General features: G+C 38.8%; 1 protein-coding gene across 4 annotated transcripts in view; it reads left to right on the top strand.

Annotated features, from left to right (window-relative positions):
• Nucleotides 1-3,575: 3,575 nt before the first annotated feature.
• LOC122829961 (WAS/WASL-interacting protein family member 1) overlaps nt 3,576-21,070 on the top strand; it is a 53,028-nt gene continuing 35,533 nt past the window's right edge. For 3 of the 4 annotated variants that reach the window (XM_044114932.1, XM_044114941.1, XM_044114923.1), the window contains exon 1: nt 3,577-4,007. The gene's annotated coding sequence lies outside the window, so the exon portion shown is untranslated. Of the gene's footprint in view, nt 4,008-21,070 lie in introns of all 4 variants that reach the window. The other variant, XM_044114951.1, reaches the window with a different exon arrangement.

Below are 21,070 nucleotides of genomic sequence, written 5' to 3'. Positions count from 1 at the left end.
CTGTAGTATTAGCCTTATCGAGGAGATCTGTAATACACATTATACATTTCTTCTGGCATAATAGGAATATTTAAGGACTCTGATCATCACATATTTATATCTACAGTTATGAACTGCAAATCAGTTTGTTTTAATGTGTAGTTCCTTGGATCAGCTCTTTCTGTAAACATTGTTTTGTCCCTACAGTTTCTTCAAAGTGTAACTTTTTCTGATGGAAAAAATTTACTAGGATAAGAATATTCATTTCACATTTGAATACTACTTAAAATAAAAATGCCTTTAAACACTTCCCTCTGTTAACCTCATGCTCTTCACAATCAGGGTGGCTCCCACTACTTTCCTCAACAGATTCATAAATGTTTCAGGCTTCTGAGGGCTGACCGGGGAAAGACTTCACATCTAATTTCATCACACACTCCTCCGTTCTGTTCCTTTTAAAGCTCCGCTCCTCTTCTTTTGGCATCCTTGTGCTACACTGCCCTGCCCACCTGCATTCGGCCTGGCCCAGAAGGAACTCCCCCTCTCAACATTGCCAAAAATAAACACCTGGGTAGTCCCTATGGCAGTCGACAGAAGGGAGTCACTTAATGTTTTAGGAACTCTAAGTCTATGCACCTGTGTCTGTGTGATTTTTATTTATTTGTTTATTGAATAATCACTGTTTAGTAGGTACACTTAATTTTATGTAAGGATCCACATGCAAATGTTCACCTTCATCTAAAATTCCTTTGAAAATACTAACAAATAATATATTTAAACATTTTGTCGTTGCATAGCTTCTTTTTTTTTTTATCTCACTGGTCTAACTTTCTTGTAACATTTGCATCTAATGTGCTTTGCTGGCTACATTTATTGACAATGTTGTGTTAAAAGAGTTCAAATAAATTCAGCTTTTATTGCAGGGGCATAAGGTCTTCATAAGACTTTAAGATTTTAATACACATTACTTTAAATAAGTCAGAGCAGGAAGTAGGCTTACAACCAGAACACAAACGTTCCTTGCATGCGCAATATTCACAGCTGCATTTCTTATGAGAACATCAAAGTGAGTACCAGAAGATTATGAATGTGCGTGTGTGTTCGGTGATAACTGAAATAAGGTCAATGTTATAGTTTTGACTATTTGAAAGCCTGATGGAGGCTCTACTGTGTGTTCCCATTTTGCCCGACACCTCCTTTTCTCCTCACTCTTTGTTCGTGTGTGTGTGTGTGTGTGTGGGTGTGTTTGTGTGTTTCTCGACCATTTCTTTCATGACAAGTGCGGCCCTCCGGGGCTGCTGTTCTCCACAAAGACGTTAATATGAAGTGACAGGACAGCCAGTGGCATTCTGCTTGGAGGGGACTTGCTTTGTGGAGGAGACCTGAGAGTCTGTCTCCTAGTGGACAACAATAGAAAAAAAAGACCTTCGAAGGACGGAGTTTTTTCTTCTTTCTGAAAGCATCTTAGTGCTGTCATTTTTGTCTCCTCTCTGATTGTCTGTTTCTCTTTTTCTTTCTCTTTCTTTCACACATTTTAGAGATTGTGCAGACCTTCGTGATTCCTCATGCAGACACACTCAAGACAAGTATGTTTGCTGGTGATTAAACATCCATTTCATCCTTTCTAAGGCAGAAATATGAGAGCAGAGTTGATTGTATTCATTCTCACACGTAGGAGTTTGAACAAATCAATTTCCAAAATGACTATAGTGGCCTAGAATTCATCTTAGACTGAATTGATTGTATAATTCTGGCTGAGAAACTGAGTCTCACGAGGGCCTGCTTTGGGTGACAGAAACAGGTCAATTTTCATTTGCTGAAGTTTGCTTTATTGCTATATCGGAACTAAAACAAGCTGCTCTGTTCAGCGTTTCAAACATCAGCATCAACACAAACCTGCTGACTTGCCTCAAAATTGTTGCCTTTGCTGGTTGTTGAACAAGCACGCGAATGCTTTCTTTATTTAGGTCCATCTAATGAAACTTTAATATCATACATGTGGCACTGGATGTAACAAGGAGACAGACTCTGATCTGATTTTTCTTTCTTTTTGTTCCACCAACATCCCAGACTTAATGAAGAATAAATACAAAGGACGATATGAGGAGGATGTCAATAATTCATGACTGGATTATGCTTTGCTGAGGAAATATTGGTGGAATCCTTTTAACATCTGGTGTTGTTCTAACGTTTGCCGCTTGGGGGCCTTCTTTCTGGGGCCGTTTTAAATTGAACGGTGGTGCGTCAAAGGAAACACAAAGCTAAAGAAAACAGGACATTGGGAGATTTTACTTCAAAATAAAATAAAGACGTTAGCTGTGGTGGCCTTAAGGTGGATTTATAACACAAAACGAGATGATTCCCACTGGTGCAAATATTTAAAGTACTCCTATTAGATGGCGATTTATTAAATTCACATATACAGGCAAGGACAAATTTGTACCATAAAAGCTCCTTAAAATATTGTTGTATTTCTCTTTAACCGGAAGCTGCTTTTCATGAGCCATTCAGTTTATTTAAAGGCAGATAACACCATACTGTGTATTTTGATATCACTGTCTTCATCATACTAAATTTACAAAAAAAAAAAAAAAAAAAAGATGTCTGGAGTTCAGGTATATTATTCAAGTCCATCTCCAAACATCTGGGACCAGAGATGGAAATATTATTTTAAAACAACAGAAGGTTAACGTGACTTCCATGATGTGGATGCAAGAAAAAATGCAACCCCACATTTTTAGATTACTCACACAATAGAAAAAGAGCCAAAGAACACAGTAATACATATCAATACCTGTAGACAAGTCCCAAGGTTTGAAGAATATCTTTTAGCCAGAGGAGATTAAACAAGACCTTTTTGGTCACTCTCATCCACTCTGATAGTCCTTAAAATCTGAGACATCTTGTGCAGTTTGCTCAGAAAGAATAAAAATAACAAGTTGGCAAAGAACAAAGTGAGGAAAAGTGGTCAGTGTTGCTAAGGTCAGTTTATTTATGTTAACCAGTTAGTTTGCAGTTATAAGTTGAGGTCACAGTTCAGCTTTGTCCAATTCATCAGACCTCTTTCAAGGGCCATGTATGATAATGTGATTTGTGTGTTTTATTTTAATTATTGGGAAAATAAGCACACAAATAGAACAAATAAGCAAAAGTATCACTTATCAAAGCATCTGAGAGTGTAAGAATGAATGGACTTAAGTCAAACCTCAGTTACAAAATTTTAATCCAATATAAGAAATTAAATAAATCACACATCACATCTAATCCTTTAGAATCATGCAGCAGTTCCAGACCGTATATAAAGACTTACTTCCACCTGAACATGTGTTTTAAAAATTACAACACATGTTCAGTGTTGTAATTTTTGTGGGATTCTAATTTGTTTTCCACAAAAAGTAAATTTTTAAATAAGGTGCTCAGTTTGTGTTTTACACAGTCACTACAACAGTTAAACGTTTTCATAAAACAACAACATTAGAATATGGCATGTCTTTTATAACAATCAAACAAACAAATACAATAAAACATGCTTGTAAAATGCAAACGAAACGGTTGTGGTTATTTAGATTTATACCACAACGCTCACATCTTTTTATTTTGAAAGTCTCAACCGGAAATTAATGCAGCTCCTGGATGAGCCTTGACAACGATGTAAGTCACATGGTGTTCTTAACGGAGAGCTGATGGAGCCAGATGAAAGAGGCAGGAGGCGAGCCCCTCCACTTGCGCGTCAGCATCCCCTCAAATAGAAATCCGTTGCTGTCACTTCAGCCCTGCTCGCATAGAAACTGACGGCTGCAAACGATAATTAAAAGCTGAGCCCGTCTGGGTATGCAACGTTTTATTGTTTTGTTGAATATTTTATTATTTTTTTAAAAACGTGATGCCAGAGAAGGAGAGTAAAGGGAGCCTGTGAGGAGCGTTACGGAGAATGGTAGTGAGGATCAAGGCGCGCTGTCCCAGGAGAACTCATCCGAAGAGCTGTCCGTGAAAGACCGGGATGCTCCTCTAACACCCCCTCGGGGCGGGTGAGTAGCCGGTAGCGCATCTCTTAATATAAGAGTTAACAGCAGAGTTTAAGGGTTCTTGTTTCCTCTAATCGCTCGACATTACTGCCAACTACATCAATTCCACCTGTCTGATCAATCCTTAATATGCTTCTTCTTTTTTTTTTTTTTTTAAGTGCACGCAATCGGTAGATCAACCGCGAGTAAAAGCGGCTGCTAACTGGAAGAAATAGTGCGCTCAGCTCAGCCCGTGGGCACGCCGGTATCTCACTGTGGTGCGCGCACACATCCTCGGGGTTGAACGCCATGCAGTGCGCTTCAGCGGGGGGTTTGCGGGGTCCGTCGTGCCTCTTTAAAGTTTTGATTAGAGTGAACATGTGTTCCACACAGCGGCCTCAGTGGCCAATTAATACAGGCTTTATAAGGGGGCTTCTCCTATCACAGACGCTCATCATTAATCCAATGATGGCCCGGAGGGCGTGGGTTGGTGTCCGCGCTGATAAGAGGAAGCCACCAGTCCTGCTCTCACACTTGGGCTGATTAATTATGGACTCTGGCTGTGATGCCAGCAGAAATGATGCACAAATCTCAAAGAGTCATAGCAGTTCATGTTACATTTTTATCATTTTATACGTGACATTTTGGATTATTACCCCAATATCTACCCGAATTACCAACACTGGGTTTAAATTTATGTCGTCCTTCTGTCCTGATGCTGATCTGGATGATTTTCTTTTCTTATTTTTAGTGAAAATCATACAATGCACACTGTTTTGCTAAATATGTAGGTGTGGGTGTGAGAAGAACTTCCACATGAGCCCCAGTGCATGCAGATGAATAAAAATCCACTTACTATGCTGCAAGGGTCTCCGTCTGCTGTGTAGCTCACCTCATTACACTCATTGTGTTGACTTAAGCAGTAGGGTCACCCCTGAGGCCCGTTCACCTGCCTTATTGAGGAGCAAAGCCCAGAATTACACCACACACCGAGGTGGGAGAGGCTTTTCAGCTTACATGATCAAGTTCAGCAGCGGTACTCCAGACTGAAGCGCCATGTATTAATCTGATGCGCCGTAAATATTCTGGCTGAACTGGATTAGGCTGCTCCCCAATCCTCACAAATGTGTTTTGACGAGAGGTGCTTAACTCTTTTATCTTGTCTTAAAAATAAGAATAAAAAAACACAAAAATTGTGAAAGAGCTCCAGGTCCTGTTTGACTCCAGAGAAATTATGTTTGCAGCCTGCCCACCCACACATTGCACTCGATTTCTCCACAAAGTGACAAATCTAAACCATCTCCACTTTACAGCTGTATATTTACAGAGAATTTCTGACATTAAACATCAAGCAAAATCAAACTGAAAAGCCTGGGGGACGAGGAACTACTTTTTAAGATGGAGTTGGGCCTTTAGTTGAGGGTGGTAGAACAGGTAGTTATATTTCATCAGGCAAAGTACAAATGCTGATGCACTCAAGGTGATGAGCCAGGAGTTCTCCTTCCTCCTCGTCTCATTTAGCTTCCATCTTTACAACGTTTCATCCTACAGAAACACTCTGTCGTTCATTTGTGCATCTTTGCTGAGGTGTGTTTTCCACATTTTCGTTCCTGACCTCTCTGCTGGGCTCCTTGATCTCTATGATGCTGTTTACTAGCTAATGACTATTACTGAGATTAAGTAACACACAGGTGGACTCTATTTGCTACGTAGGTGACTTCTGGAGGTAATTGATTTGATTTATTTCATTTGGGGATATCAAAGGAAAAATGGCTGACTAAAAATGTATGCCACACTTTTCAGATTTTTTGGTATTTTAATTCAATTTCATAGAAGCTTGGAATCAGACAAAAAAAAATTCCTTCAACGTAATAAACCATAAACTGAGTGATAATAGTTCAACCCGTTACAGTCGCTGCGTAAAACTCTTGTTGCCATGTCTGTGATGACCGGAATTGTACTGTTTATTTGCCAGATTTGTTTTGATTCATCTGCATAAGACTTTAGAGTCAAACTTACAGAGGCGATGTTTTCCATTCCTGTCCCCTGCCCTGTTTAATGGCATCAACTATTCTACTCAAGGTGCACAACGTCTGAGCCCTGGCCAACTCCAGATCCTATGTCTGTTAAAAACGGACCGACTTGCAAAGCCAACGACTTCTGGGCACTTGATACTCAGAGCAGGCGACCTGTCAGACGAGATCTAAAAAATTTTCTGAAAAAATAAAACTGCTAATTCGTTCACTATTTTTCTCTATCAGCCATAAGCTGGTCAGGTTTGTGGGAAGCTGGAGCTTATCTCAGCAGACAATGCATTGCGAGGTGAATGTAGAGATGTCGCTAAACATCAATTAAGATTGACTAATTAGCGCAGCACGCTTGTTTAAAACTGCAGAAGGAGCCGGAGAAAAACCAAATAGACATAGAGATAACACGCAAACTCCACACAGAAAGGCTCCAGCTGTGAGCCGCTGGAACCAGCCACACATAAATCATACTCTGTTAATTCTCCTTTCAAGGTTAAAGGGATAGTTCAGATATTTTGAAACATGGTTCTCTGGATTAATTATCCGTTTTGGCTGCCTTATTTGTTGTAGACAGATGTCATGTTGCTCTGAGTTTGCATGAATATGACGTTATTCACAACTCCAAGGGCACTGTGCTCAAAAACCTGTTCATTTGTGTTGCATGCGAGGAACCCGCTGCGTTCAGGGGTCAAAGTTGAACAAATCCCAACTTTGACTGTGATACACGGCCAGTCAACATAAAATATATCTATCAAACTGCAATTGATCAAGCAGGAAGTAGCATTTAAGTGTGAAAATGAAGCTGCTTCCTCTTACAAATTGTAAGAAGAAAAAAAAACGCATTTTCATAACATAACATAAATAAATTATAGCCATTATACACTACTGTTATTCTCATCTGCTCCATGGAACTATACTGGAGAAATCAAGGTTCACCGAGTTCTCCATCATGTACAGCAGGTCATGCTGCTTTGGGTGTGAAAGCCACATAGCAACTAACCAAACAGACCACATCTTAACTGTTAGCAAAGCTACTTAAACTACTACAATATAACATTTTATCTGAGGAATACAATACTATACCAGCAAATATTAACTGTCTACACTTGCACTATAAGCAGTTGCTATGGTTTATGTCATTGGAGGTCGACTCACTCAGCTGTATCAAGCTGGGACTTGTCAGTCTGCTTTTTGGTAGCCAAGAATAAGAAAATCTTTCAAATTTGTCATCAAGCTGTAATTTGTGCAACTGAATCAAAGATCACTTGCTTCACTGGTGTGATTCAGATGAGAAAATGTAAAAATAAAAATAAAAAAGTAATAGTAGGCGTTAAATATGCTAATATAACATTGTATCTCATGTATATGAACATTTTGAGTCTGAGTTGCTATAAATAGCTAAAATAATTCAAAGCAGGGGCACCTTTCAAACTAAATGTTAGCTTTTCTTCTCTGAGGATTTCTTCTCTTTCCTACTAACACACATATATAATACTATGTTACTGCACAATATCACTTCAAAGCATGAAAACTATTCTTTGAAGCAAATCAATCTTTTTTTCTGTTAAGACAGCTCAACTCAGTAGGAGGGACTGTTTCTGGTTGTCACATTGCTTCTTGTGGCCACATTATAATTAACATCTGTCAACATCACATGGCTGATCTGAAAGTCTGTCAACTCTGCAGTAGTCACTGTGTAAAACACTTGCAAAACTGAGTAAGTTAGTGTTTTGTATTTTTTCAGCTTATGACTCTCATTAAGATAGTGATAGTAACAGCTTTGTTTTGGTTTGTTCTTCCTAGGTGGTCCACAGCCCTGAAATGTGAAATAACAAAGGAACTGGCTCATTTCTGTAACAGTTTTGAAAGATATTTATGTGTTTCAAGTTGTTCCTAAATATGTCAAGAGGAATAAACTTCTTTTAAATGTAAATGTTTCTTGAAAGTCTGTTGGCTTTCCCAAAAACGTGGTGAGCCAATCAGAAACTGAGAATGCACATTTCCTTTCCAGGAAATACTCCCCTACACTCTGATAATCCCCTCCCTGTGCACAATCATCTTTTTTTCTCACATCATACTGATTTCTAATGCAGCCAAAACACTATTGTAGCCTTCTGCTCACACTTCTGTTGCATACAGATTGCCAGTTTCATTCACTCTCACATATTATTCTTCTTTAAATAATATATCATCTCTGAATTGTCATTGGGCTGCCAAACAGACAAGAGTAAAGTGCACGTTGAGCACATTGAGGGTTTTGAAAATGTCAGCGATTGTCCGTGGCCTTTGGTTCTTTGTAAAAGGTGCAAAATTGTGATGTGAGCTTCACAGATCACAGAGTAAATGGTCCATGAATCCTTACAGTGTGCACGTGCACATGCTTGTGTACGCGTCAGCTGTCTGTTTGTGAACGTGTGATAGCGCAGAGACCACAGGGCAATGTAAATTGGCCAGTGAGCCGGACAGAAGTGCTCTGGCCTGGGTTTGGGAGTGCGGGGCTTCAAACTGGCCTGCCATCCAGAATTAGTGCCATGGATCTGTTAACAAGGGGCTAAAGACTGCAAAACTCAGTTTTGCTAAAATACTCTGTTCTTCATTTTTGTGTACCAATCAACAAGAAAGAAGAAACATTGAAACATAAAAAATAAAGAATTATTCTTGTTTCTTCAACATGTGAAAATGTAAAAAATCTGTAGTTTTTCACTCTGACAGCTGTTGCTTTGAATGCTTCTTTCTAATTGTCGGGTTCTGTGTCAGTTCACTATCTGTCTCGATCTGAGCTAAATACATTTCAGGCTAAGAGTGGCAATCGGTTGCCATAAAAGCAGTAGCACTGTAATTCATAACTATTGATTGATGTCTGAGCAGCGTTTCAGCAAAACGACTCTGAACACAACTCCATACAGAAGCGAGTGGAGTAAATAAAGCAAAGCGGTGGCGAGTATTTACATAGTTATGCTGTTATCTCCCCCACCCCTTTTTCTTAAATTGGGATGCACTCGTGGTGTAGGAACATTAAATAATTCTTCCTCTGAACATTGCTGTTGTACTTAAGGTAGCACAGATGATGCTGCAGATCTTCTGCTGCCTAACCCTAACACTAAACTATTGAAGCTCTGAAGCTTCAATAGTTTTAGCTTCTGATTTAAAACTATTGAAGCATAACCTGGCTACTGGTATGTAAACCCTACTAGCTTCAAAAACATAGACAGCTTTTGAGCATTGAGAAGTGGCTTTGCATTTAGGCAGAGAAGGTGCAGCTGTAATTACAGATTTTTTTAAATGTATTTCTATGATTGTGGTTGTGACATATTGAGAAGATTTCAGAAAGTGAGGTATAGATCAGCCGGAACTCTGAAGGCATTTCCTAAATGTGCTTAAGTTTTTTCCAAAATGTTGCAGGTTCAGGTAAACATTTTAAATCAAATATCCAGAAAATTTGATCACTTTAATTCTCAATTTGAAGTGTTACTTTACAGGGCAGCTGAGGGAATAGTACAGAAAGTCCTGTTAGCATTTTGCTGAAAATATAATTTGTATCACTGATAGCTTGTATGTCAACATGAAACCAAACATACAAATAGCATTTTCTTCAGAAATAGAGGCCAAAACCCAGAGTGGGGGCTTGATATGTCAAAAAAAGTCAAACTTAAAAAGCTTTTTTTTTTTTTTACACTTAGTGGACTGGATCTTGATTATAATTTCTGACATTTGTTTAGTTCTGTGGGATGTAGTGTGCAAAATCTCTATTTTAAGCAAATCTATTTTGTACATATTAGCCTTAGGATATTTGACTTGCCTTGACCTCGGCACTGTGAACCCATGACACTCTGTTCACGTCACTCTTGGTTTCGTAGCTGAATTCGTTTGAATTCACATTCAGTGTTCGGAGCATGCTAGAAAAAGGTTCACAGACACAGCTCAGCGAGTGGGGACGAATGTTTTCAGCCATTTCTTACTCATACTCAACGTTTGTCACTCACTCTGGGTGGAGAAGTGTTTTTCCCCAAAACAGTTTAATCTGTGCAATCAGAGCAAACCTTCGGGATCTCATTAGCAGGGATGGGATGTTCCTCTCAATTGCTGCTTCTTTTTTTATCCTTTATGTCACATCCGCATTCTCCTCAAAAAGGGGGAAAAAAAAAAAAAGTTGCGCGCTCTTTCTTCAAGACAAGAAAACATGTTACAAAACCAGTCTAAAGCACTCATTTAAGAGTCAAAACTTGCTGCCAGTGAGTTCCAGCATATTCCGTCCATCCATTATCTAAACACACTAATCCTTATAGAGTGGTCATTGGGTGAGAGTCAGGGTTCACCCTGGAAGGGTCACCAGTCCATTGCAGCGTTTCAGCATTATTTTACACTTTATAACATTTAGAAAAAAGGCAATACACATAGCCTTAACAAATACAAACAGTGGCTTTCACAACCGTTTTTGACCCTGTAGAATACAGCAAAATGCTTCAAATCTTTCTATATCTAATTTGATGTATAGCTTGTTCAATTCAGGAGAAAACTAAAGAAATCTGTTCGAAGGACACAAACACAAAAAAGCTGCAACAACTTGGTTGCATAACAGGTCAGACTCTTGTACTAGAACTTTGTTGAAGAAGCTTTTCATTCAATTTTAGCATTCAGTCTTCTTCAGTAGGAATCTATCAGCATCCCAAATCTTCACTTATTTGTATTTTCCTACTTTATTTGAAAAGAGTTCAAATAAATGAGAATGAGAGAACACCCCTTGTTGTTCATCAACAAGCTTTACTCCTTAGCTTAGTCATATAGAAAATACATACATGTAGAACAGAACCAGTACCCTTTTCCTACAGGTCCTTCAGTGTTGTCAGTCTACTCAACCAGTTTCTTTTAGGTCTCATCCATAATTTCTGATGTTCCTGCTGTCCTATACTTTATTCCGGTATCCATCACTCTTTCAGTATACTTAGGAGAATGGGGGAGGCGGGGGTGAGGGGATTGTCTCATCAGACCAGGTAGGATCTAGTAGCTATTCTGTTGTAATAGTGGTAAGGAGTGTGATCTTTTGTTGAGTAAAGATTGCTCAACAAAAGGTCTTTGCAAAAGTACATCAGCTAACTCTGTCTGCCTCACTGTACAACAGGACAGAGTAAATAACCAGACGCTGCTGTTGAAATGAAAGAAAAATTAAGCTTCTGAATTGCTGTAAATTATGGCAATCAGAGAGAAAGAGATGAGATGAAAAATGTTATCATTTATTGGTCATAATCAGAAATCAAGATGAGTAAACAGTTACCAAAACAAAAATGTTGTGGTCCACCTAAAATAGCATGGGATGATTTACATGATTCAGCTGGACACCATGCCCATGTCTGCTCATATTATTTATTATTAATGTTTGTTGCTTTTAATGTTATATTGCCTGACAGAACAGTGGATCATTGATTTTGAACATCACCAAGCTGGTGCTTGGCTTAGATAAAGATATAAACCTACCAAAGAAATAAAAAATAAAAATCACAAATCTCTAGTGTTCTATTTTCTAAACCTAAACATCTCGAGAGTGTTGTCCTAGTCCATGTACATACATTATTTAGAGAGTAACAATTGGTAGTGTTCATTTTATTGTTTTAGGTAGACTGGATCCGGTATGTGTTAAGTGTAGACTTCCTGCCATGTAGCTTATTGATGGGTTGTAGGTTTTCAAAATAAAAGCCGGTAGTTAAATAAAGAAAGTTAAAGTGTTACTCTGCAAACTAAAACTATCTTTCTACAGTATTCCTGCATGTGTTTTCGTTTTTTTGTTCTCCAAGATGCCTGGTGGGTAATTTGTATGACATTGTTGCAGATATATTAGGTGTGTGTTTGATTGGCTAATTTAGGATTACTTTATAGAATTTGAGATATTCTGACAAATTAATATTGTCTGGCAAATTAATACTGCAGAATATAAACCGCAGGTTTATGTTTCTGCACATTTCTGAGCGTTTTGTCCAAGACTGTTTGAATGTATAAACTTTTCTTTCTGTTGGAGGCACAGAAGCTGGTTGTCTAGTTCACCTTTCCAACCTTAACTGTTTTATCGATTCCTCTGACAGTCACACAGGTGTTGCTGATGCAGGATCAGCTTCTGCACTCAAAGATGACAGTGGAGCAGTCATGCTGAATGCTCCCTTTATTTATTCATTATAACGCGGTTCGCTGCTATGCTCTGCACTCTCAGAGGACTCGTCTCACCTGTTTCACCTCATGAGGTGTCTGGAACGGTGAGGCGTTTGGTATCAGTTCTGTCTTGGGTTTATTTGATCAAAGAGTGCTCGCCAAAAAAATCTCAGCCTCAGCTTGAGCTCGCCATGAATGAGAGAAGCCGTAGGGACAGAGAAAGTTAGAGGAAGAATGGAGGGTGGAGTCCAGGGCTCGGGGGATGACGGCAAGGCAGATCCCGTATTGATTGGTTTAGTAAGAGAATCCTCAGGCTTTTAGTGGTGCTCCTTAATAAGAGGAGCTTGTGGAAAGAGAGATCACATCATCTGAACTCCACTCCAGAGGCTGTCTTCAGCTTTAAAAATAATTTACCGCGGCAACAAAACAAAAACAACACAAAAGGTCAATTCAATTCACTACGTGAGATTGGAAATATAGTAGCGAGAAAATGTTTTGCCATTTCTTCTTTGCAAAACAGCTTAAATTCAATCAGATGCGCAGAAGAACAGGAATGATTCTCCTGACGGATTCTCAACTGAATTCAGGTTTAGACATTGTCTGTTCCATTTGAACTAATTAATGTTTTTTTGACTCCATCGTAGCTCTACCTGCTTGTCTAGCATTATTTTCCTCCTGGAAATTTCTCCACCTCAGTTTCAAGACTTTTGCAGCCTCCTGCAGATTTTCTACCTGGATTGCTCTGTGATTAGCTCCATTCATTTTCCTGTCAAAATGATTGTCCTGCTAAAGTAAGACATCCCCACAGCACGATGCTGCCACCACCATGTCTAACCCTGGGAATGATGTGTTCATTGCAGTGTGACGCACAAGTTTTACATTGAACCCAATAACTTTCATTTCAAGATTTGTATTTGTAAAAAAAAATATTGAAAGCAATTTATTATTTTCCTTTTACTTTACAAACACGCACCATTATGTGTTGGCCTATCACATAAACATCCAAATAAAATATACTGAACTTTGTGGCTGTAATGTGATAAAGTTTCCGTGGTGTGAACATTTTTTGCAAGGCACTAAAATCATCACCAATCTTCTCTATATCTTGCAGCTGTTTTTTTCGTGCGTGCTGTGGTTTGTTTGCACTGATGTATAGTTTCCTCTTTTTTTACTCCGTCTCTCCTTCTGCACCCATGCTCTCCGTGTACCTTTGTGTTAAGTCAAGAGCCTGGTGTCAGAGAAACCCTGAGCTATTTTAGGAGGCAGCTGAATGTATTGAGCGAGAAAGCGAGGTGACACAACCAGAGTTGAGATTGCTCGGTGTCTGAAAACCTTGAAAATGTCTTGCTTTAGAGCCGTGCAACCCCCCCACCCCACTCAACACCTTGCAGGTTGCTCGAAGCCACCATCAGATAATAGCTGTGGAAGCAAGCTGCACATCAAAAGCCTGAAGATAGCAACCATTTCACAGACAACTGCTTTTCCACATTGCACTGTGGAACACTGTATGTGGTTCATTTATATTTTGGGGCGTCCCATACAAGATTGTGCATATTTATGTTATTATATATCTATACCTATACTATACATATGAGAACAGTCATTGTGTAAAAAACAAAACAAAAAAAAAACAACAACTGAAGAACATGCAGCATTCTATTTTTGTACAAAAATGTTAGTGAGTTAGGAGCTATTTTTAGGGCTATTTTTGATTATTTAATTTTATTCTGTATGTATTCACCTCTACATGAAAGAACTGCAGTCCCAAGCAATTTCTGTCTTTTTTTTCTTCTCACACACTTTTCTTCTTTTCATGTGCTCTCATGAAAGCAGAATGGTGTTTTTGTGAAAAAATAAAAAAACATCACATTTTGCCCTTGATTTGATGGGCGATCTGCACACCTCTGTCTCCGCTGAACAGATTCACTCTAACAGATTTGTACATATTATTTTTACAGTATGTGCTTGCACTTGTTTAATAAAATCATCATTCCCGAACAGACACTCGGCCTTCTTTCGCTCCTCTGATCAATAGCAAACCGAATCTATCATTATGGTCACTGTCGTGAAATCTTTGCAAACCCAATTAACCAAATTGTGCACTAACTAAATTAGCAGCACCCTGTTGACCTTTATAAACCCAACTGACACTGGGAAACATGTAGCTCATCAAACCAGCAAGGCCAGCAGGTCAGAGTCTGGAACCACTACTCATTTCATTAACTTCTTCCCTGGTGAACATCTATGTCTCTAAAAAAATTATATGTGATGTCGTGTTTTCACTCTCTGCACAAGATATCGTTTTTATTGGTTCTAATGTTGTGAGTGTTTAAAATAAGTCAGGGAGCAAAAACAGCAGCCCTTAAAATGATTTTGAGTGGCCCTTACACCTAATTGTTTTAAAATTACAGAAATTTAGTTAGTCAACTCAGGCAGTGTGTACACGTACACATGTATTAAACATGTTAGGGTGAAATTTTTACTAATGTGAGCCCTTTCAAAACGATATTAGGAAATTTAAATCTTCTTAAGATGTAAATGTAAGTTCTTAATTAAACTTTTTGCTTTTAATTGAATTTTATAGTAAGTACAGCTTCAATTCGAATGCAGATACAAAAAAAATAATAATAATAATCAACTCTTTGGACCAGAGTTCATGTAGTTCAGGTGAAATTTTCACTGACAAACTGAAATCTTCTTACAGTGGAAAATAGAGACTACAACATATAGTATTCATATTGTAATTACCAAATTTTTTTGACTTTAATTTGACACCATATTAAGTCAGACCATCCAGTGACTTCTACTCAAAATCAGACTTGGGTACTTTGATTTACTATACCTAGCTGAATATAGAGACTAAAGTTTTATAGTCAAAACAAATGAAAAAAAAAAATAAATAAAACTCCACCTTTCTTTCTGTGTTACCACTGCATATGACTGACAAAACATTATAACAAAAAAAAAAAAACAGATGTTAATGATACTGGAGCTCTGCTTGCCTTTCAGTTCATATGAAATTAAGGATTTCCTATTTTTGCTTGGTGACTGTGATCAAGAAGTCACTCGTATATTTTTCAGTGACATATAAGCAGAAAACCTAAATTGCTGTAACAATAATAGTTCATTCTCAGTATTACATTACTTGACAAAGACAACTGACATGACATAATGATGTCCCAACTAACATTCATGGGTTACAGCGTTAAGGAGCTACAGGTAATGTCATTTTTTACTATAGCAACAAGCACTTCAGCAGAGTGAGATTTGTTATCTGTGACTTTTCTGCTGTTTCTGAGGTTGTGAGTGGATGAGAATGCGTAGTAACTTGGCAGCAGCTGTGCGGGAGTGGAGGTGTATGGTAGGTGGCCTTGGACAAGAAGTGTAAAGAAAGGCAGAGTGACTCACCAAGAGAGGAGCCTTCAGAGTCCATTGACAAGCAGCCCACAGAGCTTTCTCCATCTGTGCTGTTGTGTAGGATAGTCAGAGAGGCAGGAGAGTGAAGGGGAAACATGTATGTAGGTTAACGTTTCAGAATTCACCAGGGGTAATGGTTTTTCCATAAGCCGCCATTGTCGAGGCTGACCTGGCTTTTAAGAGTGAATCAAATCGATGACTTCTCCGTCTTCAACTGGGGAGGAGCAGCGGAGGCTCTCTGTGTCTGCAGAGCCACGATAACGTTGCTCAATGGGCACTAACCACCTTTCAAATGGAAATGGAGCATCCAGTGAAATTAGACACAGCCATCTGGATGATACTAAGAACAAGGCGGTGAATGGAAGATGGTAGTGTGGCGGTTGAGGGTGTGTCACGCTTTGAGACTTTGTGGTGTCAGAGCTCAGTTTCTGCTGAACATTTGAAGTCTGTTTTGCTTTGACTAGGGTTTATTAAAATGTGCAACACCCAAAAACCAACTTAGAGTGCCTTCATAGTCCAACCATAAATTTATATTGAGATGTGAATGTGATAAATCCACTAAAGCTGGTGCATCACAGTGCATGTGGGATGAAAAGATTGCAGGCTTTTCAAAACTTATTACCGTACAAATAAAAATCTAAAAAATGTACTGATATTTAGCCCCTTCCTCTCTGATACCTAATATACTTTACTACAAACTGTGAATTGGACATGCTAACCATGTGGAAGAAGATGGCATGATCAGATAAGAAAGAAACTGAACGTTTTGGCCTACAATCAACACAACACGTGTTAAGAAATTAAGACTGCACATCACCCTGAACACACCGTTACTATAATAAAGCATGGGGATAGCAGCAACATACTGTTGTAATGCTTTTCTTTAGCACATACATGGAAAATAATCAGAACTGATGATAAGAATAATGGAGTTAAATACCGGACAAAATCTGTTAGATGATTTTTTGCTTGAGACTGTGGCAGAGGTTCATATTCTTGTTGGGTCCTAAATATCCAACCAAGACTTTAATGAAACGGTTTTAGATCAAAGCATGTACACATATTGAAATGGCCCAGTCAAAGCCCTTATATAAAGCCAGGAATCTATGGCAAAACTTAAAATACTATACACAGACACTCATCATCCAATCGGACAAAATTGAGCTATTTTGATAAACAAAAGTGCAAAGATTTTTAGTCCATTTGTACAAAGCCGGTAAATATGCACCCATGAAGAATTGCAGCTGTAATTGCTGCTAACAATTAATACAAAATATAATCTCAAGAGGGCTGAATATATGTCCTGCACATATAAAAATAAGTGCAGGACACACATTTTTAATTAAAAATACATTCAAATACATTAAAGTTTGTCATCATATGGTGACTTAATTTGAAAAAAAAAAAATCATGAATGCTTTTGCAAGTCAATTTAGCACGAGTTGCGCTGCATTTATAGAGCCATTTCAGAATGGATGCATGCTTGCAAGTGCAGAGAGTGACTCACCCTAAACCACGGGGGTGTGTTCAGCAGACAGGGTGCTGACTTACAGTACACACTCATCACAGTGCCAGTTTGTTCTTCCCATGTCCCCCACCCCCTTTTTCCTTATAAGTCAACATCTATCTCTCTCTCTGTCCCTCACTAAGCTGCTTGCAAACACACATGTGCGGTCAGTCAAATTTCAGCCAGGGGGGTGGGTTCGTAATTTGCTGACACAGAAAGCGAGTGGTATGATCACACTGAGCACTGGCTCGAACCTCTAAGAGCCCACGGGGAATCGTTCAAAATAAATCACTCACAGATACTGCTGGCCCTAAAGATTAAAGTGCATATGTGTGTGGCATCTCTGTGAATTAAGTCTGTCTGCGTGTATATCAGATATTTTTATACAGTAAATGCCGTAACCTAAAGTCACAATGTTTGTGAGCTTTGCATACTGTGAAGGCGATGCAAAGAGCTCTGGGTCAGTGCTGCTGCCATAAACAGTTGCATGGAAGTGTCTACCCATGTACCAGCACCAATTGGCTCACAAAAGTTGTCCTCAGGGAAATAAGGGCACCAGCACTTTTGAGAGATACACAACCACTGCATGAGTTTTGTGTTGGTCTAGTATGTGCATTGTTTTGTGTTCTTTTGTGAGAGAATGTGGGGAATGCTTAAATTATGCAGACGGTGTTTGTGTATTTATTTTGTCTGTGCATAATCCTGTCTCTATTGTTTGTTTTGGTTTGCATGTACAATATGTATGTGCATATGTTGACAAAATGTCTCTTCCTAAAGGCCATGTTTATGCAGTGCGTTTTCCATATGGTGTCAGAGGTGATAAATTGGCTCCAGGGGCAGCACTGAGCAGCTGTGAACTTAATGCTGAACGTCACACTCTACTGTCCAACTCTACGGTCCAACGGTCCGTGGCTAAGTGAGTGCTAATAAACTCGACATTCGGTTTGCTGTATTGATGTGAGAATAAATCCACACATCTTACTGCCTCAGCCATTGTCTTTTATGTATTGAATTTCTCTTGTTGTGGAAACTATAGAGTTGGTTTGGGTTGCATGGTGGGACACGTCCTTTCTGGTGTAAATTTCATCCAGGGGATGCATGGAGTTTGCATGTTTTCCCCATGCGTGTGTATATTTCCCCAAGGTGTTGTTTCTTCATTTTGCCTTCCAAAAAATGTGATTCTTTTTGTTACTGTGTTCCCCTGTACAACCCTGCAAAACCAGGCAGCCATAGAAAATGAATGAATTAATAGTGATGTTGCTGTTTCATTCATTTTAGGATTGGTTGAACCTGTAGAAACAACTAAAATGCTTGAGGCTAACCCCAGTTGTGTCATCAGTGTACAAGATGTCCACTTTAAAAATTACCCATGTTGACTGACTTCAGGGACTTGAGGACTGAATTTTGTCTTCCAATTAACACAATGTACAGGGACAGGGTCACTTGAGTCAATAAAAGTGCATTAATCAACATTTAGGCTCGACCTAGGCCTTTTTAAAACAAGAAGCAATCTTCCATACAATAACTTGATTTGGACCTACAAACACTGTGAAAAAAATACCCTCTTACAGATTTCTTTCTTCTACTTTAGCTTTATTCGGTCCCACTTGCAATGTAATACTAATGCCTGTATTACATTTGTCAAAATGGCATCTTAATGATAAATGCCCTGTCCTTGTATAGAGCTTTGTCAAGTCCCGAGGACCCCAATGCACTTTACACTATATTCAGTCATTCACTTATTCACACACACATTCACACACTGTTATTGACAAGCTACTAAATTGTAGTCAAAGCTGCCCTGGCAGTCTAATAAAAGCGATAATCCCCAAAAATATTCTACTGATGGAATTGAAGGGACTACTCTTAAAAAAGTTTCGTATTAAACGGCCTAAGTTTTATGCAGCTAAGCAATGATCATGAATCACAACATCAAGTTAAAAATGAATAGTTAAAAACCTAGTCAAAGTTTGGAACCAATCCATTTAAGATGCTGTGACATGACTTTAAATAAACTGTCTGTGCCTGAAACGTTTCAGGCTTTATGTTGAGCAGTTAAGTTTATCTTTGTAAACTTAACTTTACAAAGATAAAATTAAGTTTCTTTAAAAACCAAATAAAAAGGAAAATAAGCCTGCCAAAACTTCAGTAATGGCAGTAAATGTATGAATTCACAGAAGAACATATATTACTTGCGCCATGTGATATTAGCAGCTGTTCAGCTCGTCTGTGGTTGTGTTTTATGGGTTCTGACTTTGACTCCATTCTAATATTGAATGATCATGTGACGTTAATATCAGCATAATCTTTGATCCTCAAGATTCCACAATGTGTCTATAAAACCTTCCCATACATAAAGGTTTAACTCTATCAAATTAAGTTTTTTCTTCTTGTAATGTAAAAAGTATTTTTCTTTGTAACTGTTGATTGAGCTCAAGAGGATTGGAAGTTGCGCAGATGGCTTTGAGAGAAGATAAGGGAACTAATTCCTCGCCTTCTCTCCTCGGGCTCTTTGATCCTCACCTCCCGCTTCATATCCCTTTGATTGCCATGTTTATGACAGCTCCTTCTTCCTTTTCTCCCCTTCCCTCTTTGCGTTCTCACTGTGTGGCATTGGCGCGTCAGCAGTTCGAAGCGAGCTGCTCTCTCCAACCCACAAACACAGTCAGCCACACATACTCAGAGCAAGACACACCCCGCCTCCATTCTTACAGAGGTAAAGCGAGTGCGCCAGCATCCGTGATGAATAATTGAGTTATCTGGCTCCATGCAGAAATAGCAATCTCTCACACAAGTGTGAAAACATTACTTCCCACCAGAGACCTGGGAACTGGTGCTGCCACGTGGGTCTACACGTGTACGATGCGTGTGATCGTGTTTGCATGACATTTGTAAGGAATTGTTCCTATGAATGTGAAAATTTTGAAGTGGCGGGATTCTACAGTCATCAGGTTCATGACGTAATCATCCACCTGTCATAAGTCCGAGCCGTTATTCGTGTCATGGATAAGGTTTTGAACTATATATAAAAAGAAAAAAAATTGTGTGACAAAAAACTTTTTTAACATACCAGTTACTTTATACGTTGTAATTATTTAAATTCACACAATTCAATTTATGTACTTAGAATGTGATGCATAACATCCAATTCAATTAAAATTATAATTCAAAAACTAAACGACCAATAATGCCCAAAGTGCCCCTGGATAAAAAGACAGATTGGTTAAAAAAAAAGTGATTTAAGAAATCCAGTTGACTTCATCTAATCATTGACATAGCAACAATCTTTCAGCTGCGAGAAACGATTTTGACACTTCGGCCTGACAATGTAGGAAATGTGGTGAAAATGGAAGAAAGCTGGCAAATCTCAGCACCAAGAGCAGCAAAATGATAGGTGGTCTGTGCTCTGGAAGGCTGCAGCCACACATCTCCTCCCCCAAATGCCCAAATCCTCATGCCGTCTCCACAGGCCCCCTGACTAAACTTGCCATTTTACATTTTCATGACATCCTTCTCTCTGCTTGAAATGGAATCCCATATCGCCTCATCACCAATCCTTCAACTTACCCTCCCTTGGCCTAACCTTCGAGGTCATAAGGGTCAGCACTCCCAAGGATGCAGCCTCTGAACTGGGACACAGAGTTTATTTTGAAGCAGATTGACTTTGCTTATAGGTTCTTCTACAATTATAACATTATGTATGTTCCTTTTTTAAGTAAAGTTAAAATTTATTGAACCGATTTATCGTAAGTTGTTTGCACACCAAGGTATTAATGGACATAGTTAAAGCATTTTTGACAGATCCACCTTTAACGCTAAATAGGCTACGGTGTTAATGATTGATTGTTGTGACAACATCGTTGCATCTTTAATTCTAGCTGTTTAAATAATCATCTCTATCATTTAGATTAGGTAGAGCCTCGGCATCCCATCTGTCTTGGAGAGGACTGACCTGATGTTGATCAGCTCCGAGGCCTGCCATATACTCTCCGTGTTAG

The sequence above is a fragment of the Gambusia affinis genome, linkage group LG01, assembly GCF_019740435.1.
Source record: "Gambusia affinis linkage group LG01, SWU_Gaff_1.0, whole genome shotgun sequence".
Classification (NCBI taxonomy): Eukaryota; Metazoa; Chordata; class Actinopteri; order Cyprinodontiformes; family Poeciliidae; genus Gambusia; species Gambusia affinis.
This window is presented reverse-complemented; position numbering and strand designations above follow the sequence as displayed.